Source organism: Nipponia nippon, unplaced genomic scaffold, assembly GCF_047370975.1.
Source record: "Nipponia nippon isolate SJK-2023a ecotype South Korea unplaced genomic scaffold, ASM4737097v1 scaffold_15, whole genome shotgun sequence".
In the NCBI taxonomy this organism is placed as follows: Eukaryota; Metazoa; Chordata; class Aves; order Pelecaniformes; family Threskiornithidae; genus Nipponia; species Nipponia nippon.
In genome coordinates, this window is record NW_028262331.1 from 12,640,476 (window position 1) to 12,658,337 (window position 17,862).

The window sequence follows — 17,862 nt, forward strand, 5'->3', positions numbered from 1 at the left end:
GGGGGATACGATTTCCCACTTAGATATATGCACATATATTTTATATATCTCCCTTCCTTCCCCTGATCCTAGGCTAGAACTGTTGAAGGTAATTGGTGAGGAGATAGTTTGTCAGCCAAGAGGAGGCGAGGTTCCGAAGCGGCCGTCTGGCTGAGGCGCGAGGGCAGGGAGGCGACGGAGGGCTCTCCGTTCCCTCCTCCCGCCCCGCCGCCACTGGCCACGGCCATCCAAATCCCGGCAGATCCCTGCGGGCGCTGACACGGGCCGTGGAAAACGGGGCGCTTCGGAAGGCTCTGGGCTCTTTTGCCTGTGCTAATTAAGAGAAGTGAGCGGACTCACAATGCTAATTGGGATTATTGGCAAACAAGCCTGTGGCTTCCTTCCCTTCATCATGAATCTCCCCCTGCTCGTGTCCAGGTTATTGCTGGATGGCTTCAGCCGTTATCTGGGCTGAATATGCGTTTGCTCAATTGAAAGGACGCTGGAATACTTCGTAACTAGATCTCCGTGAGGTGAAGATTCCTGTGGCTGCTAACGTTTGGCTTTAAATTAAATGTACAAAGCGAAGACGAAATTGGGAGGCTGCTGGCTTTGAAGAGGCAGGCGCAAGGGCAGTGCCGTGAGAAGGCCGAGTTGTGCCCGGCCGAGGGAAGTGCTGGGGCACGCTTCGGCGGGCTGCGTTCAGGTCGCTCGCTGTTCGCGTTAATTCCCGCTGTTACGATTTAACTACGTTTTCACTGTATGTGACTTTTAAATTACTTGCTAGTGACCCTTGCGGGTCTCTGGAGGGGAGATTCCGTTCGAGTCAGATCTGGTTTTTAAGATGCATCAGGTGGTTTGTGGTTTGGTTTGGTTTTTTGTTTTTTTTCCCCCCAAAATAAAGCTTTGAGGAGTGATATACTCTAAGAGCTGCTGTAAAAAAAGTAAGCGGTGGTCTCGCACGGATCAGAAGCGGCCGCCCTGCGTGCGTTGGGGAGCTGCGCGCTCCGCGCGGTGGCTGCTGCGCTGGCAGCTGGGGTGAGCGTGCGCGGGCTCCCGCGTCCAGCGCGGTCGGATCGTCCCTTTGGTGCGACGGGTGCGGGAGTGGAAGGTGACGAGCCTGATGTTTTGATTCTCGGTGGTATTTGCATCTGCTGCCCGAGATACAGCATGACACCTTGAGGGGGGAGGCAGACGTGCTTTCCTTCCGTGTCCGGTTTCGTCAGCTCGCCTTCCCTTGTGCCTCCTTTCTTCCCAGCCCTCGGAGCCGCTCGGGGGACGCGCGGCCGCCCCGCAGGGCTGCCTCCTCCCCGGCTGGAGGAGTCGCCCCCCGGGCCGCCGGCGGCCTGCGCAGGTGGCTCGGGTCGGAAAGAAAGAGAAATTTCCTATCGCCTTTTTTTTGTACAAAATGTCATGCAAGCGTGAAGTGGAGCAGGCTGCCTGCTTCCAAAGCCTGTGCTCAGGGAAGGCAGTGCTCTGCAGCATATTATGCATTATAAATATTGGAGTAGTGCAGTAAATAGCAGTAATCGTATTACAGGGAGTGGAAATTCTCTTTAATATATTATCTGTGAGGATGCAAGAGGCCCACAGACCTTCTCTCCGTTTTTTAGTCTGTTTTTCATGTTTACATTTTTACATTTCATTCATATGCATATTTAAAAAAAAAAAAAAAAGGTGGTTTGAATTGCCAGATGGATTTTTCACGGGGACTGTTAGGCATTCTTCTGTGTGTTTTATTTGAATACTTAGGTGTCTGTGTTTGGGGGGTGGGGTGTTGTTTGTTTTTAGGTTTTTTCTGTTTATAGTGCATTGATTTGTTGTTAAATTCAGCCTCGCTGCCATGCCAAAAGCGTGCCTTTGGGAGTGTTTCTCGGCTGCTTGTAGTACTTTTCTTTTTCCATCCTTGCATCTAACTGTTCTTGCAAGTTAATTAAAATAAAGTGGACGCTTGCAAAAGCATTTTTTCAGTTTGTCCCAAGCCTCTTGCCCTTTAGCGGGAGCTTTTAAAAGAAAAAAATCCCCCGAACTCTTTTTCTGTTGCCGGATGCGACCTGCCTTGGGCTCAGCCTGGCTGAGCTCGGCGGAGGTCCCGCGTGAGGCGGTACTTCTCGTGGGGACGGATTTTCCGGGCTGGTCCGGGTTGTGGCAGCGGCATTGGAAAGCCGCGCTGCCGCAGGCGGCCGTGCGGGGATGCGCCAGCAGCGGGCTCGTGGCTCCCGGAGCTTATCCTCAGAAGGTGGCTGGGCAGAGCTGGGTTCCTGGTTTATCTGATGCAGAAATGAGAGACGTGACCGTTTGTCATGTCCGCTCTGACATCACCATTCAGCAATTAAGAGAAAGAAATCTAATTTTTTTGCCATCGGTTTAGCTCTTGGAATTCCCTCGTGGCTTATTGTACAAAAGGCTGAAAAATAAGAGTAATAATCTGATTTTTGTCTGTTTCTAGTGTTTTATGTTTTCCATTAAAGCCTTGCTTGTATGCTGCACTGACTTTTTGAACTGCAGGATCAAAAAATACTCCTCCCTTTTTTTTTGGTGAAGACTGTCTCTGAGAAGGATAAATATTATTGATTGAGGTATTTAATACACTAATGAAACCCACAATTATTGACTATGCAATTAATATACTGTCTAAAAGTAAAGTTTGACAGCGCATATAGAAAAGCTATATTGACTTGCGCTTCTTTGGCAACGTGCCTCGCAGGTTTTTATTTATAGACATTGAAACACGTTCTTCAAGTAATGATTCAGTCCCACTTTCTGCTTGCCACAAGCTCGAAGGCTGCCGTTCTTCTTGCTGACTGTAAGGCTTTCGTGCTATCTGTGGGGAGCTAAAATTTTCGGTGTTTAGCTTTGCTGCCTATTGCTCTAGGTTTCGGAGCTGGAGCGTCCGTGTGCGCGGCGCTGCTTTGTGCAGCTGGGAAACCAGACTTTTCCAAGCGCTTTCTGCTTTTTGTAAGCAAGTTTGGAGATTTTTTGACTTGCTTTTGGTTTTGCTAGCCTTGGCGAGGGACAAAACCAAGGGAAATCCAGGGGACACCCTGAGAGACCTGGGAGGGTGCCATCGGACAGGATTTCTATCGGTATAGCCACGTTTGTGTTTTTCAAGCAGCCCTTGTGTACGCTTGGGGAGCGTATGCTCTGGTTTAGGCTCAAAGTGATACGCGGTTTTGTTCTAAGCTGAAGCGGCCTTTCGTAAGCCTAGCAGCAAGACGTAGCCTTCTCCCTGGCCTGGCCGCCGGGCTGCAGCCCAGCGCGTTCCTGCCTTGCTCCCGTCGCTTTGGCTGGCCTGGGGCTGGCACCTCGCCGCCTCTCCCGTGGCCTCGCTCGGCTTCCCGGCTGGTTCTGCCCGCAGCCCAGCCTCGCCTGCTTTGCTGCCGCTGAAGGTGCCATAAACTGCGTTTAAATTGCCAGGAAGCTGAAGCTACGTTTATAAATGGCTTCAAGTTGTTCTTGTGCCCTGTGAAATGTTAAACTTCTTAGCACCAGGTGAAGTTATTTACATCGAACTCAGAAGCTGATAATGAAGGTTTTTTTAGATTTCAAGTGATTTAAAAAAACCTTCCAAATCCCAAGTGTATCAGCTATCTGGTAATTGGAGCTTGTGCTGTCATTAAAAATGACAGCTTTCTCCAATAACATTCTTAGTGCTTGTAAAATGCAGCTAACATAACCTATATTTAACTGGTATTAGCTAGAATTTCCTTTCCATGCTTGCTTACTTCCAGAGCTTTGGTGTGAATACCGAGGTCCTTCTCTGTTCATGAACCATGTATTATTTCACCTGGTTGGAAGAAAGGAAAGCTTTTAAGCGGGGCTGGACAGCCAGGTAGCTCTGTCGCGGTGTCCCCCATGGAAGTTCTTTTTCAGCCAGCAAGTAGAAGCCGTTCTCTGGGCAGAAATAAGCCTTAAGCAATAATATGTGTTGCAAGAAAGCCCAACTTTGCTGAAGGTTAGCGGAAAGCCCCTGCTCCTGAACCCTGCTCAACAAACAAAGCCCCCTTCCCCCCGCCACGGTCAGTTAAAAACATTTGCATGTTGAATCGTTAAGGCGCTGTCCCATAATTGAGATGCCGGGTAGCAATCTGCTCCCCTCCTCCGCCTGGAAGTGTTCCACACAGAGCCCTCTAATTAAACAGAAAATGGTTTGTCATGTGTAACTGCCTCTTCTGAATGTAACAAACTCATTTCAAGAGATGCCAACACCATCTTTATAGCTGTTTTAATAATCTTCTCTTGAATCAGAGAGGGCTCTAACCTCGTATTTCACTTCACCAGCTGTTTATTTAGCTGGGTTTTTTTCCCTTGCACTGAGAATGTGTAGACTCTTTTGTGTGTGTGCGTGTGGAAATCCTCATTAGAGTAACTGGGTTTAAGTCTGTGAAATAGTCTGTTAGGGCTGCTGCTTTGAAGCCCTACTGTTTACAGCGGGAGCACATGCAGGCTTTGAGCTCCGAGCCCTGTCCATCACCTGCCTGTCACCGGCGGGGGCCCGAAAAGCTCCACTGCCGTCCCCGTTCGCTGGGGAATGGAGGTGTTTAGGCAGTTTCCAAAGCTAACATCTATTCTGCAGACAGATGTGCGTGCCACAGCCACCCTCCGCACATGCCTGTAATAGAAACCATTAGCTTCTCCGCTACCCCGGCAAAGAGGAGAGCTGCAGTGTATTCTTAATGCATCAAGTGCTGTCTGGGTAGGACACACATAGCGTAGCAGATTACCAGGTAAAATTGGCTTTTACCTCTCCCCCATCCTTCTCAGACACTTTCCCGCCAAACTCCAGCTTTTAAGTTGGCGCTCAAAGAAATTCTCTCTGTGTAAAAGGCCTCTTGCCGCCTTTTAAATTGGCTAATGTTTGGCAGAAAAGCTGAATAGCGGGTACAGTTATTTAGTGCCTTCATTACTTACTGCCTGGAGACTTTCTCTGATATTAGTGGCTCCTGTTTATTCAGGGAGTGCTTGTGTCTGCTTCTCTTCTGCCTGTCTTTTGGGTGGGCGAGGACCTGCAGGAGCTGGCGGTGGCGTGCCGCAGCCTCGTGTCCCGGGAAAGCGCTTTGTCTTCGGACAAACCCCCTCCCCTGCGCTGGGAACAGAGACCCTCCCTTGCCGTAACAGCTTACGGCACGGTAGCACCGGTTGGAAGACGAGGAGCAGCGTTCTTCCAACAAGCCATGTTGTTAGCATCCAGCTGGGATGTGAAAATCACTTCTAGGTTTATATCTCTAAATATTGCGAGCCTGATGCCACCATCTTCAAAAAGGGAAGGAACGGCAAGCCGACTCCTGTCAGTTTGTTAGAGCATATTTATAACTCAAATGCTAATTCCTGCTCTTGACTCATAATAGCTTCTGAATTCTGAATCTTTAAATTCCGGATCTCATGTTTTGAGGTTAATCCATTCAGATAGATTGGGAAGCAGAATTTATAATTTGGAGAAGTAATGTCAGTCCTTCTTTGCTTCAGCCAGTCATTTCATGTTGGCAGTACGTCCCACCAGCACGCCAAAGCTTGACCCTTCCTTATAGACTAGTCAAAACCACCGTGTTCATTTTATCTGACTTGATACTGCAGTTTCCTTCGTACCCACACCTTGGCCCATAAGCTTAAGAGTCGCAGTTACTGCCTGTCAGCGTCCTTGCCTGATTCTGATTTAACTCATTCAGCTTATCGTGAGCCTTAACCTATTTTCTGTGCTGTCTCCAAGCGTACAGCTTCTGCAAAGAGATTAATAAGACAAAAAATATATCTTAATTTTCAAACCTCTGCCACGAAGCAATACAGGCTTACGGGGTTTGAAGAAAGGAGCGGTATTCATACACGGCCAGCAGCGGGGACGGCCCGGGCATCGGTCCTTACGCCAGCCTTTGCCGCAGCAAGCCGGTACCGCCGCAGCTCTTCTGGTGCTGAAGCCCCAGGAGCTGCCTTCACCTTGCAGAAAGCTTTGCTTGACTTGCTCTCGTTATACTTCAGTGTTGTGTCGGCTTGCGGAGGGAGCACGCTCATTACTAAGCAAGATTTAAGAAAGAAAGAAACTTTTTTCTTCTTAAGAAAAAGAATAACTGTATTTTTATTAGAATTTTAGTTACCATGTTCGGAAACAAATACAAAAAGATAAAGCAATGAATGTGAATCTCTTTTTGCAACTTTAATACTTAGTTTCTGATGGTTTTGGTTTTGGGGGGTTTTTTGGTTTTGAAAGATCACGGTGTTTTAACGATCCCTGTTAGTGTCACTTCCTATGACTAATGAGGTGTCATCTGGTGCTAGTGGCGGGTCCGGTCCCCAAGCAGCAACCTGTTCCCGTGCCTTGCCTGCTGTTCAGCGAGTGGTTCGAGGACGCTTGGCGTCTCCGCCGGGACGGGGGACGCAGCGCGTCTCCGGCCCTCGGTGCCGATGGCTGCTCCCGGCAGGACGGCACGACGGGCAGCAGATGCGCTGCATCCCCTCTCCCAGCTCGGGTTCCTCGCTGAATTTGCCAGACCTAAGGGGGGTGGTTTAGCATTCCCCCCGAGGAATGCTCCTGAAAATGAATGTTAGACTCTGCTTATACCTTGGTTTATCATGGTGGGTGCGAAGTGCTTACGGGGGGCATTCATCCCAGCTGAAGCTTGCAGAACCCAGCGTGCCAGCTGTGTGTGCCTGCGCCCGTAAATCCCCCTTCCAGGAGTGCCTGGCTCTGCACTTCGTAAGGCTGGTAGCAAACACCTTGCGATGCATATTCATTATTTCGGCTTTGCTTCATGCATAAGGCTTGGGGGGGAGAGGGAAGTGGCTTCTCTCACCGATTTATGTTCCTTGAGCTAATCCACCTCCCCTGCTTGGCACAGTTAACTTTTACTTGCAATATTTTGTATCTCGCAGAAGCAAATTTTAATTGCGCTACAGAAATCCCTTTCTGCCAATAGTTCATTAGACCTCATGAATGCTCCAACTGAAGAATAGTCTCTCTGGATTAGCATCATCTTCCAACACGCCCTTCTTGTTGGATCGCTGTCAGGCGAATTGATAAAAGAATATTTCTGGATTGAGCCAAAAAGTACTGGGGGCGAGATGTAACAATCTACCGGCTTCCAGACAAATGAGCAAAAACCAGGGAAAGCGATAATTCTGCATTCCGGACATCACAGGCATGGCAGGCGCTTTGGAAGGTCTAGATTAAAATGTAGCTATTTTTCTTCTGGAAATGGGAAGAAGGGATTTGGTGCCAGTCAGAAGCAAGCCTCCCTGGTTCAGGCAGGAGGCTGGATTCACTGCAACGCTTTCCCCAAGAGCCGGAGAGCAGCCGCAGCGCCTGATCAATAGGCAGAATCCAGAGGTGCCGGCAGAAACGTCTCTAATATGCCGGCGGTAATTAACTCTGAATTATCAGGTGTGTATTTGAAACCCTTAACCGATATCCTAGGATTTAGCCCACAGTTTTGTGCAGCTAAGCGTTGCCTGGGCGCTTCCTCTCCGTAAAGCTGTTAGTGACCCCGGCTTGCATCGGCGGGGCCAGCGCGCCCCGTGCCGCTGCTGAAGCTGAAGGTGATCTGGCAGCGCAGCCACTGGAATAACCCTTGGAAAGAGGGTTTAGGCTATAAACCTTGTTTCAGCTCTCTCGTAAGAGCTGCTCATCCTGGGAGATAAGTCACCCTGCCCTGTCTTTAAAAATGACTGGCTCAGCTCTTGTCTGCATAAAATCACCTTTGTTTATAGTGCATTTTCTAATGGCTCGAGCAGCGGCGTAAAATTTAAATAAGTCATTGTCGTGCGGAAGCGCGCGCCGAGCGGAACGATTCCCCCGCGGGCTGCACTCTGGGGACGAGAGGACTCCCTCGCTCACCGGGGGCTCAAACCGGGGCTCTGGGCGGCCCCTCTGCCCTGGGAGCACCCGTGCTGCTCGAGGTCTGCCGAAGCACCGGGCGCCAGCCGAGTTACTGGTGCGACCCGAGAAAAACGCGGGCTTAGGGTCTGGGGATTTTTCAGTCTTTGTTGGTTTGGGGGTTTTTTTGGGGGAAGAGTTGTTTGGTGGGTTTTTTTGTTGTGTTGTTTTGTTTCGTTTTTTTTAACTCAGAAAGGCAAGAAGTGCAGAACCTGGGCTTGGATTTCTATCCCAATAACTTAATGGAGGGATTTGCCTTGGTGTCCCTCCACGCAGTGGCCCCTCGGAAAGCCACCGGCTCTTCTGCTGGAGCCAGCAGGTGGAGCTTGAAGAAAAGCATCAGTTCCCAGCCCCGTTTGTGCTGGAGCCCATGGAGTGGGAGCTATCGGTGCTGAAATCCTGATTGAATAAAAATTGTTCATTATGCAAACTGTCTGGTTCAGTACACAGAGGCAGCCCCCAGGCACAGACCCCAAGTAGCTGCTTTCTCTTTCCCCAGATTAAAACATATGAACTGCTTTGATGTAATCTTATAACAAAGCCTAATGGAAATTTTATATCCTCTGAAGTTGACTGTCATTTCTCATTGCCCTGCTTCCTCTGCCCATTAATACTCCCAGCCAGAGAGCGGTGGCTGAACTTGCGCTCTTTTTGCTCTCAAATACGGTACGCTGCCCCGTCTGTGTTTAAGTTTTATTATTTATTATTTTATTATTTAAATACCGTTAGATTACATTACAGTATGTTTAATCCCTTGTTTTTTCCACAGCTATTCATCATTTTAATGGAATGCTGCGGAATATTACATTGTGCAATGTGTTTAAATTGATAAATTGTATTAGAACAATATTGGATAGGATTTTTAACGGTAAGTGGGGCTTTAGTAGATATATTTTCTCATTAGTAGACTAACTGCACACAGACTGCATGAGGCTGGAATATTAAGGATTTTGGGATAAGCTATATTTATGACTTATTTCACTAATTAAGGCACAATTTTATCATAAAGTTTTTCCCAGACTTTGCTGAGCGGGATGAAGGAGGAAAACTTGCCCCAGTGCAGTTACTCTACAACATCAGTTGCCATAACAACTTCATGCAATACTATATTTTTACTTGAAATTCCTTTTAAGACTCAGTTGCTGTAATAATTTGTTTCAGCTGCTAAAAGGCATGTTTCTCTTTGTGGTGGTTTCAAGGCTCTCATTACAGTAACAAAAAAGTGGTTGTGTTAATATAGACTCTTTTCATTTCAACATATGCAAAAGTTCAATAGACTCCAAAAATAGAATTAAAGGGTGGAGGTGATGAATCTGCTATAAAATCTCTTCCAGTCTTTAGGAAAGAGGAATGGGCTTAGCTGGTGAAGGTGAACGTTATTAACAGCCTTAAGGAGAGATGCTGCTGCTCCGTACCCACGATTATTGCACCCAGCGGGAATCTAAAAATGCACCTTCACGTTGTGTGTCCCGCTGCCTCGCGTCGGGCCCGTGCCGCCGCGCTGCAACGAGAGGCGCAGGGCGTTTGCTCTCCGAAAGAGCGGGGGCATCAGCCCGTCGTCCTCCCAGCGACGCTCCTGCTGGTGGGCGACGCTGGTCCTGAAGCCTTTGTGCAGGGGAGAACAGCAGAGCGGAGCTTCAGCTCCTCCTAATGTATCTGCTCCTTTAATTCATTAAATAATCACCTCACACCGAACGTATATTGTCTAGGTTTTGGCCACGGGCGTCCTAGAAGTGTAAAAACAATTTTCAGGCAGCCTGATTTCTGATTCCGACGTTAATTTAGTGGAAGGCAAGGAGTGTGTGATAAGAAAGTTGCTCGCTTTTATTTTTAACCCTTTCCCATGGCTTTGGTGACGGTCGCTTTCTTCCAGGAACAGGCTGTGCTGTAGCTGCCCTGGCCCGTTAAGCCAGCCTCGCGCTGTTATAAATCCCCCATCTGGCTTTTGGCATCTCACGGTTGAGGCAACGATTCCTCAAACAAGTTCTTGTCCTAGTTCAGCATATGGACCCTGTTTCTACTGGTGCCAGGCAAATAACAAAGTTTTAAGCTATTTGGTTAATTGAGGCAGTCAAAATACGACTTCTTTTTCATTGTCTCCAGCTTCTCGGGTCCCCGGAGCAAGGCGAGGAGATGTCCCGGGCATTTCTTCTCCTTGGGACAATGCGGAGGCGGGAGGGGAATCTGCCGTCTCCAAAGCTGCCCGTGTGCCGGCTCGACTGGGGAGCTGAGCTGGGTTTTAATTTTGGCCGAAGGATCGTGGCCTTTCTAATAAACCCCTTTTGGAGCGGCCTTGTGCTGTTGGGGGTGATGAAACCGCGTTCCTCCCAGGGCAGGACCAGCGCGTTTGCTTTCTGGAGCCGGAGGGATGCAGGGAGCCCAAGCCCGCTTTTACTGCTTGGCTGCAGAGCACGGCGAGGATGCACCCTCGCTGCAAAAAGGAGAAAATGCCAAACCTCTTAAAATCGGTGCCGATCCCACCGCTCCATCTCTCGGACGTTGTTCCGAGCTCTGGTCTGCCATTTTGCAGACCTCCAGCTGGATCGTAGGCTTCCGATACGCTTACGACTCTCTGCTTTTTCCTGCATTGTGGTGTTTCCCCCCCCCCTTTTCTAATCCTGATTCTCTGTGCTGAACTGAAATGGTTAAAGTGGTCATATTTTGCGTCCGTTCTCTCCGGCCGGTTCCAACCACGACCCTTGGATTTTTAATAACAGCGGAGATGATGGTCATTTAATGCAGCCCCCTGCCTGCAGCAAAATCTTCATCAAGGTTTTCCTGCAGCCTCCCTCGGGCAGCTCGTCTCGTTGCTTAATTGTCTTTATGCTTTCTCGCAGCTTCATATTTTAACTGCATTTCCCTCAAACTACGACTGCGGTTTGGTTGTGGCTCGGGAGAGCGACCCCTTTACAACTTGGTGTCTGTCAGCCCTGGCTGTGAAATTTGGGCTGGGCAAATTATTTTGGGTGAGTAGAGATGATAGAAAAGGGCATGTCTCACCATGAAAGATGAATCACTCCTTTGCCTTTTACTCCTTGTTGTAGTAACATTATTCCCGAGGAATTTTTTGCTATTTATGTGATTGTCAGATGCGATTCCATCAGAATTACAAAGGAATTCAGCACGAATTAGTGGCCACTTAATGTTATAGAAAGCTGCGATGTAAATGTACTCCATGATCTCATCCACGACTCGGCCCTTAGCGGATGCTTCAAGGAAGATTTTTTTTCTAAAGTGGTCATAAATTGCAACCAGTCATTGGACTCCCTCCAGTCCTAGAGCAATTACTGGGCCAGTTCAGCTGAAGGGTTTGATCAGGTGTTTTACTAGCAGGATTTTATTTCACTAAATGAACATCTCCTAAAGAACCAGGAATGTAATATTTACACGTTAAAGTGCTGCTGTAATGGCACTGCATTTAACTTCACTAGGAGACCAGGAATCCCGTGGTAAAATGCCTGATAACTGCTGCATTTACCAGGGGAATGAATTTATAGCAGTTGAATTCCTCCGGCAGAACAAAGGGCTGTGCTATGAAAGCACCCTCTCCGCTCTAACAAAAGCTTTGAGCCAGTCCTGTTCCTTGCTCTAGCAGACGGTGCGGCGTTGCTTTGCATCGCTGCGGTTGTTGCCTTGCCCAACTGCCTGGAAATATTTTGGATAAGTAAAAAGGGGGGGCGATGCCATCTTTCTGTTTTACCCTCGCAGGTCGCGCGCGACTTCATCTCGTTTGGAAATTCTGGGAGAGGTCCTCCAAGGAAAGCGGCCGTCGCGTACGAGCTGGGTACGTGGAGGGCGATGTAGCTGGGACTCAAATCCACGACTTCAGCCTGGCGCGCCCGTCCTCCCGGCGAGCAGGGGTGCCCGTGGTGCAGCTGCAGGGCTTTCCACAGACGTCCCTCATCCCTGGACCATCCCGTCCCCCCGTGCCGCGGCTGGGGCTTGGGGCGAGCGTGCTCACGCTGCAACACCGTGCCATCTTTAGTCCTGGCTTGTGTTAGCCACCTCTGCAGAAATAACTTGTCTTTAGCTACCTGGCTTCCCTTTCCCTCGGTTTCCTTCCATCCGTATTAATAGTAGCTAATTATTGCTTTTACTATTAGGTCATGTGTTGTAAATACGCTAAATGCGGTACGCATCCCGCGTGCGCTGGCTTGTGTGCTAATGCCTAGATTCTGCCTCTTAACATGCAGCCTAATTGCCTGCTCGCACTGTGCCGCCTGACATGCTATTTTTTGGGATAATTGCTCCCAAAGTCTCAGCATTTTAATGTAGTCGGTATTACATGGTCTAGCTAAAAATTGTTCAAAACAAACCTTGGGTCCCATCCCAGAAGAAATCATGTCAGAGCTTTCTGGGAAAAGTGGGGAGCCTTTCCTCCAGCCCCTCTTCTTCCCCTCTCCTCCCTCCTCTCCCCCCTCCGCCTGGCCGCGCTGGCGTCGCGGGGGCCGCGGAGCCCTGGGAGCAGAGCCCTGCGGCAGCCCCCGCCGCCGCCCCGCTGCCTGCGTCCGTGGTGGCCGAGATGAGTCAGGGACAACCTGGTCGCTAGTGAAAAATCTCTTTAATTATTTAAGTGGTGGTAAATGCCTGCTCTTATTGGTGTGGGCATAAACTGTAGCTTTGCTAATTTTCCTCTTTAATCTCTCCTGGAAGAGCCGAGCGCCTGCTCTCCTTGCCGTTGTGTTTCCCTAAAGGAAGATGCTTTGAAGGAGCCGGCTCCCTGCTCAGGATGCTGATGTGAACGAGTCCCTCGGCAAACAAGTTTCAGGCTTTTACCTGAAAGCATGTGAGGGTTATTTGTGAGTGTAATGTCAAGACAGCCTGATGGGAGAGATGTGCCCCGCTCCGTTTTAAGCCACGCAGCACTGTAAGCTTCCCAGGTGTGATGTTAGTGCTGATTTTGCCTTTTTCTCCACTTCCCATCTGGGAGATGGAATAAAGCGGAGCCCTGCTTTGCCTTTCGCAAGGAGACTGTCTCCTCTGCTGGCAGCTCCAAAAGCAGCGTTCCCGTTGCTCTCCCTGGGCCCTTTCGCCTCCCCTCTCAGGCCGATAACGCAGAGACTGCCCCTTCGTAACGGGAGCGCTTTGCGCACGGACGCGTTCGCTTCGCGATCGCTGGTTTTCCTCCTTTCCCCTCTTTGGGGCAGAGCAGAACATATGTGCTGTTACCTCTTGATTCTTCGGTGGAGCATTAGGACTAATAAAAACCTTTCGGGGTTTCTGGTGTGAGAAGCAGCTGATGTTGCACGCTAAGAGACAAAGGCTGGTTTAAAAAAAAGGAAAAAAAAAAAAAAGCCCCACGTACTTCTTCCAGTAACGGCGACGGTGAAAAAGCTCGTGCCCCGCTCCTGCGGCAGGCGACACCCGTCTTTGCTCCGCTGCATACCTGGGTGGTACGGAGGGGCCCGGCCGCCGGCGTACCCTTTAAATAACGGAACGGGGAAGCGTCATTGCTTTCATGTTTGTCTACTGGCTTCTAATTATTGAAGGCAGCTGACTTTAAAGCACAGGCCATTTCCTCCCCTTCCTGCGGCGGGGTCATAACAGCTTGTTTATGTGCTCCGAAGCCGCTTTGCTGCAACAGATTGTGACTTTAAATAGAAGGTTGCTAAGAGTGAGGCAAGGGTGCCGGGAGAAAGGAGCTTTCTCAAAACAAGTCGCTTGGTATTTAGGGGAGATGGGAGCGGCAGGCAAAACAGCATCGCGGAGAGGGGAAGGATGGGCAGCTCGCGGCGACGGCCGCTGTAAGGAGAGAGAGAGAGAGAGAGAGAGATATGTAGGTATATACGTTCTTTTGGAAAGCAGAGGGTAGTGAGCTTGAGCTAGCTGTGTCCCGGGGAAACCTCTCCCAGGATTTTCCTGGACCATCTCACGAGACTGCACCATTACTAGTTATTTATTCATCCTCGGCAAATGCCAGTAGCTCCTGTTTGGCGTTGGGCTGAATATCAAAGAAGTTGATTCATTGACTTAAAAAACAAAACAAAACCTACACTGGACAAATGCTAGAAAATATGTGTTGGTAAAGAGGTGGACTGAGTGATGAACATATTTTCTCTCTCTTATTTCTCTGACTCATATGGCCCTAGCTTAGTGCAGATTTTATTATCTTATCAAACAATTAATTACCTACATCCTTTAATTTCCTATATATACGGTTTGAGATTGTTGTTTTTGTCTTCAAATGCCTCTTATCCTCTCCCCAGTAGACTGTTGCTGCTAAGTAGATGGGATTATTTTCTTGGTGGCCACGACAGATTTATTTATACTGCTAAGCCTGCTCTAGGAGTTGGGGTGAAGATGACTATCAGACTATCAAATTTAGCTTTACCCCCTTGGATGTAGTCCCTGGCAGGCTGCTGCTAAAGGCTTCTTTGGAAAGAAAAATTCATTAGAAGAACCTTAGCGTGATTTTTCCATGGCTTTGATTTTAATCAAAGTGTGGATTTGAAATTGTTTTATCATTAGAATCTGTTGACCGAACGTCAGCGCGAAGCGATTCCCCCCGCCCGGCGTCGAGACGCATCCCGTGTGCTTGGGCGGATCCCAGGCGGAGAGAGCGGAGCAGCAGAAAGGGCCGGAGCGAGCCCCCGAGGCTTGCCAGCGCCCCGCAGGCTGGGGTCTCTCTGTATCTCCAGGACCCAAGTTCAATTGCAGGGCTGTTATTCTGCTTATCCGTAATGGGCAAACTAATCAATTAAAATGGCCCGTTCTGGAGCCACGGCAGAGGGAAGGCTTGTTTCACACAGCTGCCTTACAAGGTCTGACGAACGCGAGTTAAACCTAACATCCTTTTATCTCCAAATCTGCAAAATCAAGGCAGGTACCTGGGAGCACAGGGAAGAGGAATTCAGAAGCAGCTCTTTAGTAGGTTACTAAGGAGTGGTTTTGCATAAGGCGATGGAGTTGTTTGTCCCTGAAGACCAATTTACACAAGCCCCAGTGGCTGCAGTCAGCCTGTAACTCCCAAACCTCAGGGCTGCGGCTCAGCATCCTAACGGGAGCTGCAGCGGGAGGCTGGAGGGGGGCTGCCCGCGCGCCGGACCTGCCGTACCCGAAGCGGGCAGCCTGCGTGGTTGAGAGCTCGTGTGCCCGTGTTTTCTTAGCGCTCGCCGATGAGATCCACCCTGGGTGCACGCGTTTGAATTTTAAAGAGCTTTGCTTTCCAGCTCAGCGCGGTGCCTAACTCGGACGCAACTTCCTTGTGAGTGAAAAATAAAAAGATGTAGAGTAAGGCTGCCTGTGTGCTGCCTTGGCTTAGGCTGTTAGGGCGTGCTGACCGTGGCAGCATCCTCCAGGTAAGTATAGCTTTCACCTCCTAAGGCTGCAGGTAACCCCCCTGCGTGGCCAAAATCCGCTGCCGGACCCACAGCAATTTTCTTTGCTTGCGGGCGGGACGGGGTCAGGACGTCCTGTCACTGAGGCCGCTCTAGGTCGGGAGTAATTGGGCTGGAACTGGCGGTTGTGGTGATGGAAGAAGTGGTGTAAGACAGAGGTGAAGCCAGATCCTAATAGCGGCTTCTGCCTGTGCACTGAATTCCGCATAGAGATCAGCACTTCCAGCAACAAAAGAAAGTAGGTCAGCGCCGGTCCCCTCCCCGCCTGCGCGCTGGAAGCACATGTGTTGGATCACACGCCTGCGGATTGAAGCAGGAGCGACTGCGATGCTCTCTTTTTTCCTTTGGGAAGGTGCATGGAAAAGCAATTTGGCGCTTCACGGCGTGCCCGTGCAGTGGCTCTCGCCATGCGGTTTTTCTTGGGGCTGCTGCATCCCCGACGCCGGGGGGCTGGGGGACCTGCTTGCGCGTTCGTCTTGCCGGGGAGCTGCCCCCGCCGCCCGGCCGCGGTCCGGGGAGGGCGCGAGGCCGGTCGGCAGCACCCAGCTGTGCTCCTGGTCCCTGCCCGTCCCCCGGGACCCCGATCCTGTGCCTTTCTTTGCCTTGCTGCAGCCGCGAAGCTCCAGTTCTCCTTGAACGATTACCCGACACGTTAATTGGGACTCCTGCTATGATTAAAAAGAAATTTCAGATTAAGCCTGCCATGCTGTATAGCTCAGGAAGAAAACATCTCTTTATAAACACAGCAGGAATGTGGGGACTCCATTATTATTATTTTCTTTTAACTTTGAAGAAACTGGCTCTCGCCGCTGTTTTGGCCACAAGGAGACCAGTGCGGCGGTCACTCCGCTATGGTCAAAGCTAAGCGGGAGGGATGCTCGCAGGGAGATAAAATTGCAGAGTGTTTTTCCTTCTTTTTTTTTTCCTTAACGTGATAACCATAATGGATTTCTCTCTGTAGACTTCAGATCCTGTCTACGTGGGTCTCCGCAGGCTCTGCCGCTCTTGGGCAGAGCTCAGAGGAGCTTGTAGGTCGTACAGCCCAGGCGCGTGGGCAAGTACGGTCCCAGCTCTGAGGAACCGGGTAGGCGTTCAGCACGTGTCAGCCCTTACGCAGCCGGTGCGGTGCCTGGCCGGCGGCCGCCTCCTGGGGAGGGTGCTCAGGTGAGCCTTGTTTGGCTGTTGGTCCTGCTTCGCTGATTGGGAGGGCAGCGGCGGCCAGGTGAAGTGGTGTGAGGCTAACGGCCGCCTCTGCCACTCAAACGTTTGCTCCGTTTCCTTTCACTTTGGAAGGCTGCAATGTAGTTTGCAGTCAAAATCCAGCCCTGCTCCACCCAGCGCTGCCTGCTGATGGAGGATATCGTCTGAGGACGCCTTCTCCTCAAATGAAGCTTTCTGCGTGCGGCGTTTTGGGCAGGACCCGCTGTAAATCCCTCCTGCGCGGCGGGGGCACGGGCAGCCTCACCCTGCCCGTCGCCCAGCGGGGGACCCTCTCCGGCCCTTCCACGGCACCGGGAGATAACCGAGGACGTTCGGCGCCTGGAGCGTGAGACGCTGCGGGTCTGCAGCACCCTGGCCCTGCCTTTGCTCCGTGCCGGCCTCGCTGAGGCGGTAGGTGAGGGCAGCGGCAGATTATCCCCCGCTCCCCCCTTTTTTTTTTCCCTTTAAACTTACTTTCTGGTGTTCCAGCCGAAGCAGCATGAGGTGAGTAAACTCCACTGCTCAAAATAAGAGTGGATAAGCTCAGTTTACTTGCATTTATTCATGACTTCCCCACTCCACTGGGGCCTGAAAATCAGAGCCAAAAGGAACTGCAGTGAAAATTGGCCTACATGCAATGGCTTTAAATAATCTGCCCTTTTGCTCTAGTTCCGTGTCGAGATGTGCTGGAAGCCTGAGGAGCTGGGATCTGGCTTGATGTAGGAGCTGCTTTTTGTTTTCTTGCCCTGGTGTTTGAAGCTGCTGTTGGTTTTTCTGTATATAGCCTAACTTGGGGGAAGTCACGCAGCAGGGGGAAAGAAAAAATCTGTTTGAGACTTGCTGTATTTAGTGCATGACTCGAAATTAGCAGCATCAGCACAATGAATTAGCTTTTGTTTCCAACGATGTGAAAAATAAGAGAGAAAATAGAAATAAAGCCATTAGCATATATCACAAATATTGACGCTCAGGGACAGGGTATTATATTGGACTGAAAAACATAGTTCTGCTGGAAGGAGAGCGGTTCGTGTCGGCGGTGAATTCCCGTTGGCGCTTGCATTTGTGCAGCCCGCGAAGGCGAGCAGGATTCCCAGGTGCGGCGCAGTACGTGCGCGTGCCTGACGCTTGCACCAGTCGGGGAAGGAGTCACGCAAGCCATCGGAGAGCCGAGCGCGCTGGATGAGGCTCGGCTTCAGCATCCGAGCAGAAATAGAAATGGATCCATCTGCAAACCAGGTCATTGCTGCTCTTGCGCTTTTTCTCCTGGGCCCCCTTGAATCACATCATGATGTCTTTCCCCCCCAGCTCCCTGCAGCTGGGATTACTTTTCACGTACTCTGCTCACATAATTGCCTCTAATAATTTCTCAGCTGGCTTTCCTTCATTCTTGAGTCAAATATGACCACCTTTCCCTTTTTTTTCCCCTTTACGAGGCTCCATGCACCCGCCGCAGCCTGCGCGTGTGCTCTCCTTCCTGCTGCT

The 17,862-nt window shown here is 50.2% G+C and overlaps 1 long non-coding RNA gene across 1 annotated transcript; it reads left to right on the forward strand.

The window, feature by feature from the left end:
- Positions 1–8,725: 8,725 nt before the first annotated feature.
- LOC148056358 (uncharacterized) lies at positions 8,726–13,068 on the forward strand. Its single transcript, XR_015703477.1, has 3 exons — positions 8,726–10,809; positions 11,552–11,627; positions 12,497–13,068. It is a non-coding gene; the product is annotated as an uncharacterized LOC148056358 (long non-coding RNA).
- Positions 13,069–17,862: the final 4,794 nt, after the last annotated feature.